Raw genomic sequence first — 10915 nt, 5'->3', positions numbered from 1 at the left:
TGTGGTATATATACACAATGGAATTCTATGCCTCCATCAGAAAGAATGACATTGCCCCATTTGTTAGGAAATGGAAAAACTTGGAAAAAATTATTTTAAGTGAAATAACCCAGGCCCAAAGAAACACAGGTCCCATGGTTTCCCTTATTTGCAATATCTAGTATATGTATGAGTCAAGCGGAAAAGGCCAGATAATGTGAAGTTAGGAAAATGAACCCTTAGATATGTGTTTTAATGTTTTTTTCTTTCAGATATTTGTTTCTAATGCACTTATAAGATTATCTCTTTGTTGCTTTTTATGTCCCTCCCCCACAGTATAACCCCTGCTTTTACTATATTTGATGTCAGTATAACTTGTGGAGGAGATGGGGAAAAAAAGGATACAGGTGGTCCTTTTGCAACCATGAGAAGTACAAGTTGTCATGTCGAAAACGAGCTTTACAACATTGTTGCTGGGGGGGGTGTATGGGGCGGATTGGGTGGGGGGTGGGGAGGTTGGCTGGGAAGGGATGTGAAGGGTAAACAAAGGAGGAGGCTGCAATGCTTGATAAGAAAGGTACACATTATCCTGCCCATGTAATTGTAACCCCTTTGTACAGTATATTCACAAAAAAAATAAAAAAGAATACAAACAAACAAAAAAAGAAATGTACACATTATCCTGCCCATGTAATTGTAACCCCTCTGTACAGTATTTTCACAATAAAAAATAAATAAAAATTTTAAAAAAAGTTATTGATAAAAAAATTTTGCTTAATGTACATATTTTGTAATTTTCTTTAGATGAAGAATAACTTTAGCAAATCCTCTATTAAAGCCAATGCCTCTTTCCTGAGTGCTCTGTGATTTGCTCACGATTTAGAAGGATGTAGAAAAAAATGTAACGTGAGGATTCTAAAACACATGCTTCTATTTATGTGATGCTTAATTATATATGTCATTCGGAATCATGAGATTCTCAGCTATGTGGTTCAACATTATTTCTCAGTGTGTCTATGAGGGTCTTCTGGTTAAGATCAACATTTCAATTGGTGGACTGTGTGAAGCATAGCGTTCATCCCTTTTAGAAAGGCAACATTCCAACATACTGAAGACTTTAGTAAAGCCAAATGCCAAGGGAATCTGTATTAGCTGCCTGTCTGACTGCTTGAGCTGAGACAGTGTGTCTTCTCCTACCCTCAAAGCTTCAGATTCTCAAGCCTTCAAAAGAGGGCCAGGATCTATGCTATCAGACTTACAGTTTTCAAGCCTTGAGTCTGGATTTATGAATCTCTATTCTGAAGACAAAAAAATGAGCCTTCATCACAGTTGGATCATAAATTATTCTTATCCTGTATTTCAATAGGTACATAGATACATAGATACAAATGAACATACAATGGAGTGGCATCTGATAAATCTTCTAATGAACCTATTTGAAACTGAAGGTATTAGAAGTCAACACTGTATTCACAGTATGCTGTAGGGTACTGGTGCGCTAGCTCCATGATCACGTGACTGATTGGGAATTATAACTCACTCTATTGTGACGAGAACAACTACACAATGGATTTCTACCAAATGTGTATCTTTTTCACACTATCATAAAATAGAAAAGTTGTGAACCATCATAAATCAAGAGCATCTATCTCTCCCTATGTATATAGGTAGATATATACAAGACAAATGATAGCGATCTGTATTCCTAGAGACCTCCTGCTGATTCTTTTTCTCTGCTGAACACTGCTAGAAATAAAAGGTAACATTAAAATTTTTTCAGAGGAATGAAATCTCAATAGTTAGTAAAAACCATAAAGAGAAACAAAATTTTATAACACTTTGGTCTCCATATCACTACTTGGACACATACACACATGCACATGTATATATATGTATGTATGTTCATGTATGAGATGATCTAGGGTCATTAATTTGGGGAGAAGCAGAAAAGCCACAGTAAAGCAGCTTCTTCTCTGCAGATCAACTGGGGCCTTTTATCTCATAATCTCTACCTTTTGTGGCACCCGGTGAAATTAAGAAGTAATATTTGAACTTGTATTGTCAAAGCTCACAGAATTCACAAACTGTATAGACCATGTTAATGACAATTTGCCTTGTGAAAGTTAAAATGTGATTGTGACCTTAACTAAGTATCACTATTCCACAATTCTGTGAAATTTGTGAAATTTATGAAATCACCTAATCTCAATTAAAGAAAAAAGTGAGAGAAGGGATGGATTAGGAGAGATTGGTGACAATGTTTTCAGACACTTTGAATTCATACACTGTTTTGTAGAACGGGAACTTCTTTGTACAACTATTTAAAGATAATAAAAAAACAAAAACAAAAAGTAATATTTGACGTTTACAAAATTTTCTGTTATGAGGCTGATACATAGGAACAGATGATTTTGTTGGTATAGACAGCCATTTATTCCTTTAGTAAATATCTATAAAATGCCTATCCACTGAAGCTATATACAGACTCTATCAAACAAGATAAGGTGATGAAAGAGTTAAAAACTAGTATGGGTTAAATAAAATAAAATATTAACATAAGAAGGTAAAATTAATGGCTTTGAAAACAAGGCCTGCTATTCATGCTTATGAAATGATAAGGAGAAAAAGTAGAAAGAAATAAACATATTATGTTACTAAAGTAAAATTTTCTATTTATAGTTAAATTGAGAAATAAATTTTAAATGGAATGGTTCTCAGACTTTTGGATCTTTGTAGAAATAATTACCAGAATATAATTATTTATCTGCTTGTTAAAGTATACTTACTAGAGGATTTCACTGACCACACTTGTTTAGGAAAAATTTTGTGTCAGTGTAGAAGAAAGTTTTGGCCCATCCCTGGGGGGAATAGTAGATGTGAGGCCATTCAAACCCCAAGATCAAAGGAGATGTTTCTCCCTTTCTCTTCATGACTCATGGAAAGAAATTGTGATTTTCCTCCTAGAATAAAGATGGAAAGGAGATAAAGCAGAAAGAGGACAGGTCAGGAAGAGGCTGGATAATTTGAGGGAACAGGGAGGCTCGCTACTTTTACAGTAATGCTTGCTCATTAGTGGATGCAGCTCCTTTTATTTTTGCTTTGATATGTCTTTTTTGCTTACATGAAATCTTTAAGGAAGTCTACATTGCTCACAAATGCTTTATATAAATGAATTATTTCAGTCAGTTTGAATCTCATATTTGGATCTAGTTACTATAGCCCAGAGTGGCAATACATAGAGCAAAAATCCCAGAAGGCCAAAGGCTGTGAAAAGTATATAGAAACCAACAGGGAAGATTGTTGGATTTCTACACACTGAATCTCTAGGAGGTAATAAAATTCCTACTAAAATATTTTCCATGAATTTGGATATGAAATAAATGTTATTTGAAAGAAATGTGTAAAATAGTTGTATGATTTCTATTGAGAGACTTACAATACATTTATATTCAACTCTTATGAATATCAAAATAATTTATTAATTGCTAATAATTTATTATTAATGATATTTAGATATAATTAATTGTATTTGGATTTTATTTTCATAACAATAAAACTGAGAAAACATATGGTCACAAAGTAAATAAAATTTGAAAAAAGAATACGGTATAATAAAAGGTAAAATCCTTGATCAAATCACTAAGATCTAACCCAATACACCTTCCAAATGGGAAGGTAAGAAAGCAGTTGCATGGAAAAACAATTAGCAACTTCTGAAAGACTATCAAGTAGAGATCTTATAATAAAAGCTACATCTGGCAAACACAAGACCAGAGCTTTAGATCTACCCTCCTCTGGAAAACTTTTAGAATTTATTACCAGATCAGTGACTTGAGAAAAATATTAAGAAATAAAACTGGATCCTAATAGTTTCTAAAAATAGGGTTTAGAAGGGAGAATCTAGAAAAAATTATGTTAGTATTCTGGAAATCATCTCTTCATGTATTAGTGTTCACAAAGAAAAAATGAAGTCATTGAATAGAGATACACTTACTCAATACATGCAAAGAGTCTGCCCTTTGACTAGAAAATAATTTTTTACTCTTCTTCCCAGAGTTGGTTCCCAGAACCTTCACCCTCTTCAAAACTGAAATAGCTGGAACACAGGAGATCCCTGTTTCTCTGATGACTGACTAGCCATGATTTCAGAGGGGATGAGTCTGTTGTCATGGTTTAGACACAGTTTTTGAAGACAGACCATACACAAATCAACCCTGGTTCTACTCAGAGGGACTTAGTTTGGTTTGATGACACTCTTATTTGACCATTGAAGAATGTTTGTCTTCCTCAAAGGTATCACATTTGTCTTGCATCCCAGTGTACGTTGACCACACTGTTTTACAGTATATCACCTGCCCCAGGTATGTCTGCCATAACTCTTAAAAACTCCCTCCTCCCCACAAAGGATCATTTTGCTCTAGTGTGGTCTGAAGCCTCTAAAGACATTCTAACCAGCCTATTAACTCCACTGCACTCAAAGTCCAGAATTATCTCCTAATTGATTAGCTGAGTTGCAGACCAGCTAGTTTTTGGACAGGTATTGGTTATACTTCATTTTGCAGAAACTTACTATGAGGCCCACTTTGCCTATACTATCCCATATACTGCTTCTTTCTTATTTGAATAATGTGTTAGTTTTTATTGGGGGATGATTTTCAATAGATTTATAGTGCTCTAACTGAACTTGAATTTATTGTGAGTTTTTTATTGTAAAAATAGTGTACAGAGGAGTTAATATTAAATAAGTAACGTGTGTTTTTTATTGTAAAAATAGTGTACAGAGGAGTTAAAGTTAAATAAGTAACGTAATGAGTACATTTCCTATCAAGTGTTGTTACCTCCTCCTTTGTTTATCCCTACCATCCCTAGCTTCCCCATCTCCCCAACTTTTCCTTCCCCCCAAAATTGTAAAGTTTGTTTTCAACATAGTGTCTTGTAGATCTCATTGTTACAATGGGTCAACCTGTAACCTTATTTCAGCATTTTGTTATTTCCCTTCCCCTCCCTAAATTAGAAAAATGTATATACAAGATGCTGGGCACCGACACGAAATAAGGTGAAAACAGGGGTTATACCAGAGGGGAAGCATGGGCAAAAGAAACAAAAAAAATCACATAGTATATTTTAAAGACATAGAAAACAAAAGCAAGAAAGAAAATAAACAGTTGTGTCCCTATCTTGGGGTTCATTTCATTTAACATCATCTTATATGGTCATCTGTACATAGCTTTTGAGCTTTTCTGCTTGTCCTAGATATATACTAGTTATTGCAGATAAGGGAAACCAGGGGACTTATGTTTCTTTGGACCTGGCTTACTTCACTTAATATAATTTTTTCCAAGTCTTTCTAATTCCTAACAAATAAGGCAGCGTCATTCTTTCTGATGGAGGCATAGAATTCCAGTGTGTGTGTGTGTGTGTGTGTGTGTGTGTGTGTGTGTATCACATTTTCTTAATCCATTCATCTACTGAGGGGCATCTGGGTTGGTTCTGTATCTTAGCTATTGTAAATAATGCTGTGATAAACAGAGTTGTACTGGTAGATTTGTATAGCCCTGTTTGTGATGATTTGGGTCAATACCCAAAAGTGGGATTGCTGGGTCATAGGGGAGCTCTATGTGGAGTCTTTTGAGGAACTTCCATACTGCTTTCCAAAGTGGCTGAACAAGTTTACATTCCTACGAACAATGCAGTAGTGTTCCCTTTGGGCCACATCCCCTCCAGCACCTGTTGTTATTAGATTTCTTGATTATAGCTATTCTAACTGGGGTGAGGTGGAATCTCAATTTTGTTTTGATTTGCATGGCAACGAATATAGCTAGCACAATCAATAGAAAGCCCACAGACTAGGAGATCTTCACTAGCCATATAACGACAAGGATATCATATCTAAATTATACTTAGAACTCAAAAAATTAAATCACCCAACAACAAATCCTCAAAGAAACAAACACCCCATCAACAAGTGAGCTAAAGACTTAAAGAGAAACTTTTCTGAAGAGGAAATAAGAATGGCCAATAGACACATGAAGAAATGCTCAACTTCTCTATCAATAAAAGAAATGCAAATCAAAACAACATTGAACTTGAAATATTTTAATTGAGAACATCATTTATTATATTTAAATATAATATATAAACAAAGTAGACCAAAAATCCTTTAAAAATTTATGATATATTTTTAAAGATCAAAAGCCAATAAATATAGAAGTTGAAGGAGAAGAGAAAAATATTGACAACAAAGTACCTGAATTTTCCTCTTCCCAAATATCTAACATTTCACATACACCAGTGTTTTCAGTGTAGCTTATGAAACCATAAAATTCTTGATTTCTCTGCACTAGCTTGAAATAACTCCAACAAAGACTGTACTGGTGAAGTATAAATTCTCTTTGCTTCTTGTGCAGTAAGAAATTCAGTTTTCTCATCTAATTCAGCTTTTGATTCATTTTTCTTAATTTTATTTTTTTTTATTTTGTCTTAACAATATTCTCTTTGCTCCATGGATTCTACCAGAGGACAAATCATCATTACTGTTGCTGTCACTTGTACTGGATTCCGCATGAAGACTTCAGTATGGAGACTTTGTCTTTATCCTTAAGTGCTCTTGTGAAGTGTTTATTGCTGACAAATCACAGTCATACCCATTTGTTGAATGAAGGTCCTTTCCTTTCAGATCTTCTGATGATAAAAAAGCTATATTTGACTTTCCTTTTGGTTGAAACACACTATTATCTGTATTGAAATGAGAGACTTTTACATATGGATGTAGCCTACTTGGACAATGATCTTCTAAGTCCTTTACATTTACAACTAATTTATGCTCAGATGTGTTAAGAATGCATTCCTGTTTATTTTTATATGGAGGTAGCTGTGTGAAGTTCTGTTTGATGTCATTTTCAGTTGCATTTAACATGGGACATTCATTAATTTTCTCTTTATATCCTGTCAATTCATTTGAAAGGCATGAAACAGATTCAAAAATAAACAAGCTTTTGCTCAGGTTCCTGGCTTTCTCCATAAAGAATATTCTGCTTCATCATTTTCCATTATTTTCACTTGTGTTTTTCTGTCAAATATATTGCAATTCACATTGCAATTCACATTTTTTTTTGCGCAGTCTTTTTCAGGAAATTTGTAGACACAGAAGAAAGGGATCTAAAGCTGTATTTTATTGTTTTCTTTTTGGTATCTCTCTCATATTCCACAAAATCAAAATCTAACTTAGATATAATATCATCAGCAAATTGACACTGGTTATTCTATGCAAAGCTTTTGTGTTATTCACTTTGAATGTCAGTTTTGAGACCTTTATATTTCTGTAAGCAATATTCACAGTATCTTTGTTCTGCTTTTTCAACTGAAGTTGAACTGAGGATCAACCATATGTGGCCATCCATTTGGAGTCTTAGTTTAATCTGAGTTTGCTTTTGAATGCAAGATGTAGATCAAATGGACTGCAGGGCTTTAGAGTAGCATAGTTTATAAAAGGTATATTAGGGAAGTGGTACTGTAGCTCAAGTGGTGCTGTAGCTCAAGTGGTAGAGCTGAAGAGCTGAGGGACAGCGCTCAGACCCAGAGTTCAAGCCCCAATGACCGACAAAAAAGAAAAAAGAAAAGAAAAGAAAGAAAAAAATAGAAAAGGTATATTGGTAAATTCAAGATAAAATGGCCTATATAGTTGGTTCATATCTTCAACCTTTATAAAAGGCTTCTTGAGTTTCCCTCTTGTTTTGTTTGTGTTACAATAATGCTTTTCCCCTCACATCTCTTACAGAAGTACTTGGTTTCTTGAGCAAACACAGTCTTGCTGCCTTTGTTCAATGTAGTATCTAATCTCATCAATATGAAGAATTTTTACTCCCTATCACAAGGCATTTGATAATATACTATTTAAAGGATTAAAATCATGATTCTTGATAGCTTTTCCCTGGCTTTAATGCACTGTCTAGAGACTTAAATGAACTTCCATCATGACTGGGATGAGGTAAAGTAGTTTCTGCAGTATATGCAGATTCTGGACTTGGTACAGTAGAAATTCGACCCAATGTTTATGCATATTTTGCTTCCTTTTTATTTGAAATAAGATAATTGATATCTTTGCTGAGAAATTCTTCACCTAGCACTCCCAGATACTTTTATGTCTTTCTGAAGTTTTTCAGATGTAGTAACAGAAGGTAAGTCAAGGTAAAATATTTTTCCCCCAAATGACTTGTATTTGGATTTTTCTGGTCTGCTTTCAGGTTTCAGAGAACTCAAAGATAGTCTGTTCTTTTCATTTTTTACATGGAATCCATCCTGGAAACAGCCTCAGCTGTGGATCCTCCTGGCTTCTGGGTTCATAGCATCCCCCTGCCACTTCCATGCTGGGGCCCCAACAGGAGACAGGACCTCCAGCAGTGGAAACACCGTGCCCTCGACTGGTTTGCAGCCTCTCCTTCCACAGGTCACTGTTTTCCTGCAGGAGAGGTGTGGCCTGAAATAATTTTAATAGGAAAACTATTCTACTTTCAACAACAGTGACAAAAAATTGGAAAATGCTAAGGTTGCAATTTAATCATACATGACAGTGAAAAATGCCTGTGATTTCATGCCCCCACAATTTTCCTGTGTAGACCAAATTGTATTATAAATGATTAACTAGAAAATAGAGTCCTTACTCTTGGCTAAATATCAATATATGATGTATGTTCTGTTAGAAAAAAAGACAAAGAATATCATGCTTCCTCTTTGGGGATAGTCTTTTTTTAGCATCTATTTTTTTAAATTTATTTATTTATTTTTATTGTAAAGGTGCTGTACAGAGGGGTTACAGTTACATAAGTAAGGTAATGAGGACATTTCTTTCTCTTTTTTTTCCAGTCCTGGGATTTGAACTCAGGGCCTGGGCACTGTCCCTGAGCTACTTTTGCTCAAGGCTAGCACTCTATCACTTGAGCCACAGCACCACTTTTGGCTTTTTCTGTGTATGTGGTACCAAAGAATTGAACCCAGGTCTTCATGCATGCTAGGCAAGCACTCTATCACTAAGTCACATTCCCAGGTCCATGAATATATTTCTTGCCAAACATTGTTACCCACTCCTTTGCTTTTTTCCCTTTATCCCTTCTCTCCCCCACTCTTCCCTGCATCCCCCCTCCAGTTGTAAAGTTCATTTCCGACAGTGTCTTGTGAGTATTGTGGTTGCAATGGGTCACCCTTTGTCCTTCTTTTAGCATTTTGCTATTCCCCTTCGCTTCCCCAGATCAGATATACAAAACACAGAGTAACAGAATCAAAGACAGTGATTGCCAGGATAAACCAATGGAAAAGAAAAATGAAATAAAATAAGAAGAAAGAACTAGATACAGTGCATTGGCAACAACAAGGTCAACAACCAAAACAAAAAAATACTTGTTGTTTCTGTCTTGGAATTCATTTCAGTTAACATCATTTTGTATGGTCATATGCACATAGCTATTGAGGTATTATTAAAAATGAGAGAAACCATAGAGCCTATGTTTCTTTGGGTCTGGCTTACTTCACTTAATATGATTTTTTCCAAGTCTTTCCATTTCCTTACAAAAAGGGCAATGTCATTCTTTCTGTTAGAAGCATAGAAGTCCATTGTGTATATATATCATATTGTCTTGATCTATTCATCTATTGAGGGGCATCTGGGTCAGTTCCGTATCTTACCTATGGTAAATAATGCCTCGCCCCAGTTAGAATGGCCATTATCAAGAAAACAAACATTAGAAGCTGGCGGGGATGTGACCAAAAGGGAAAGCTACTACACTGTTGGTGGGAAGGTAACCTGGTTCAACCGCTCTGGAAAGCAGTATAGAGGTTCCTCAAAGGACTAAACATAGAACTCCCCTATAATCCAGCAATCCCACTCCTGGGAATGTATCCAAATGATCAAAAGCAAGGCCACACTAAAGCTACCAGCACAACTATGTTCAATACTTAATCTTAATGGTCAGTGACACAGTTTAATACAGAATCCAACTGTATTTTCAAATTCATTTCTCCAGAAAAAGAGAAAACTAGAAACTAAGCACTTAGACTAACTCTACCACCTTCACATTATGACATTTGAATCAGCACAATGTTAAGTCTAATAAATTTAGACATGGAACTTCAAAGATGGAAAATAAAATTAAAATGATATTTTATGGCCTAATATAAAGACATAGAACAATTTAGCTTCACTTTGGCTTCTCAAATAAATGTCATATTTATGTAACCATAGATACAAAATACTTATGAAATGAATTGGAATAGGTTTTTGCAGAACTAGAATGCCTATTGTTTAGAAGAGAAACCAAGCTATAATATCAAACACATGTACAAATGTGTACAAAGCAAATCTGTACATATATGTTCATATGCATGTATTTCACACACAGAGATTGGTAAATATGAGAGGACTTGCTGAAGACCATGCACTTATCATGCAGGTAGGACATTGTAACTGACAGACAGGTGAAAAGATGAGCCTCTGTTTTAAGTCTACTTAACACACTGTCTGTTTGTTTGTTTTTAAAAATTGTTTTGGTCAGTTTTGGGGCCTGAACTCTGGGCCTGGGTGCTGTCCCTCAGTTCTTCAGCTCAAGGCTAGTGCTCTACCACTTGAGCCACAGTGCCACTTCCATTTTTTTCTGCTTATGTGGTGCTGATAAATCGAACCCAGGGCCTCATGCATGCAAGGCAAGCGCTCTACCACTGAGCCACCTTCCCAGCCCATAGCACACTGTTTTAACTCTACACCAGGTACCCTGTTTCAACATTTAACTCTCAATATTCCTATAAAGAGAAGAAAGTAAGAAAATGGTTTTAATGACACAGTATTGGGCCCCTTCCCTAGCCAAGTTCTAAAATGAACTAATGAGTTTCTATAAAGTGATTGTTCCAAATACTTACTCTTATGCAATTAATTAGAAGTATTTTTTGT

General features: G+C 35.3%; 1 pseudogene; it reads right to left on the bottom strand.

The window, feature by feature from the left end:
- Window positions 1-6167: 6167 nt before the first annotated feature.
- On the bottom strand, window positions 6168-8322 carry LOC105980472 (annotated as a pseudogene).
- Between the last annotated feature and the right edge of the window lie 2593 nt (window positions 8323-10915).

Source organism: Dipodomys ordii, unplaced genomic scaffold, assembly GCF_000151885.1.
Source record: "Dipodomys ordii isolate 6190 unplaced genomic scaffold, Dord_2.0 Scaffold9, whole genome shotgun sequence".
In the NCBI taxonomy this organism is placed as follows: Eukaryota; Metazoa; Chordata; class Mammalia; order Rodentia; family Heteromyidae; genus Dipodomys; species Dipodomys ordii.
Note: the sequence above shows the minus strand (reverse complement) of the source record. Positions and strands in the feature narration are given on the sequence as shown.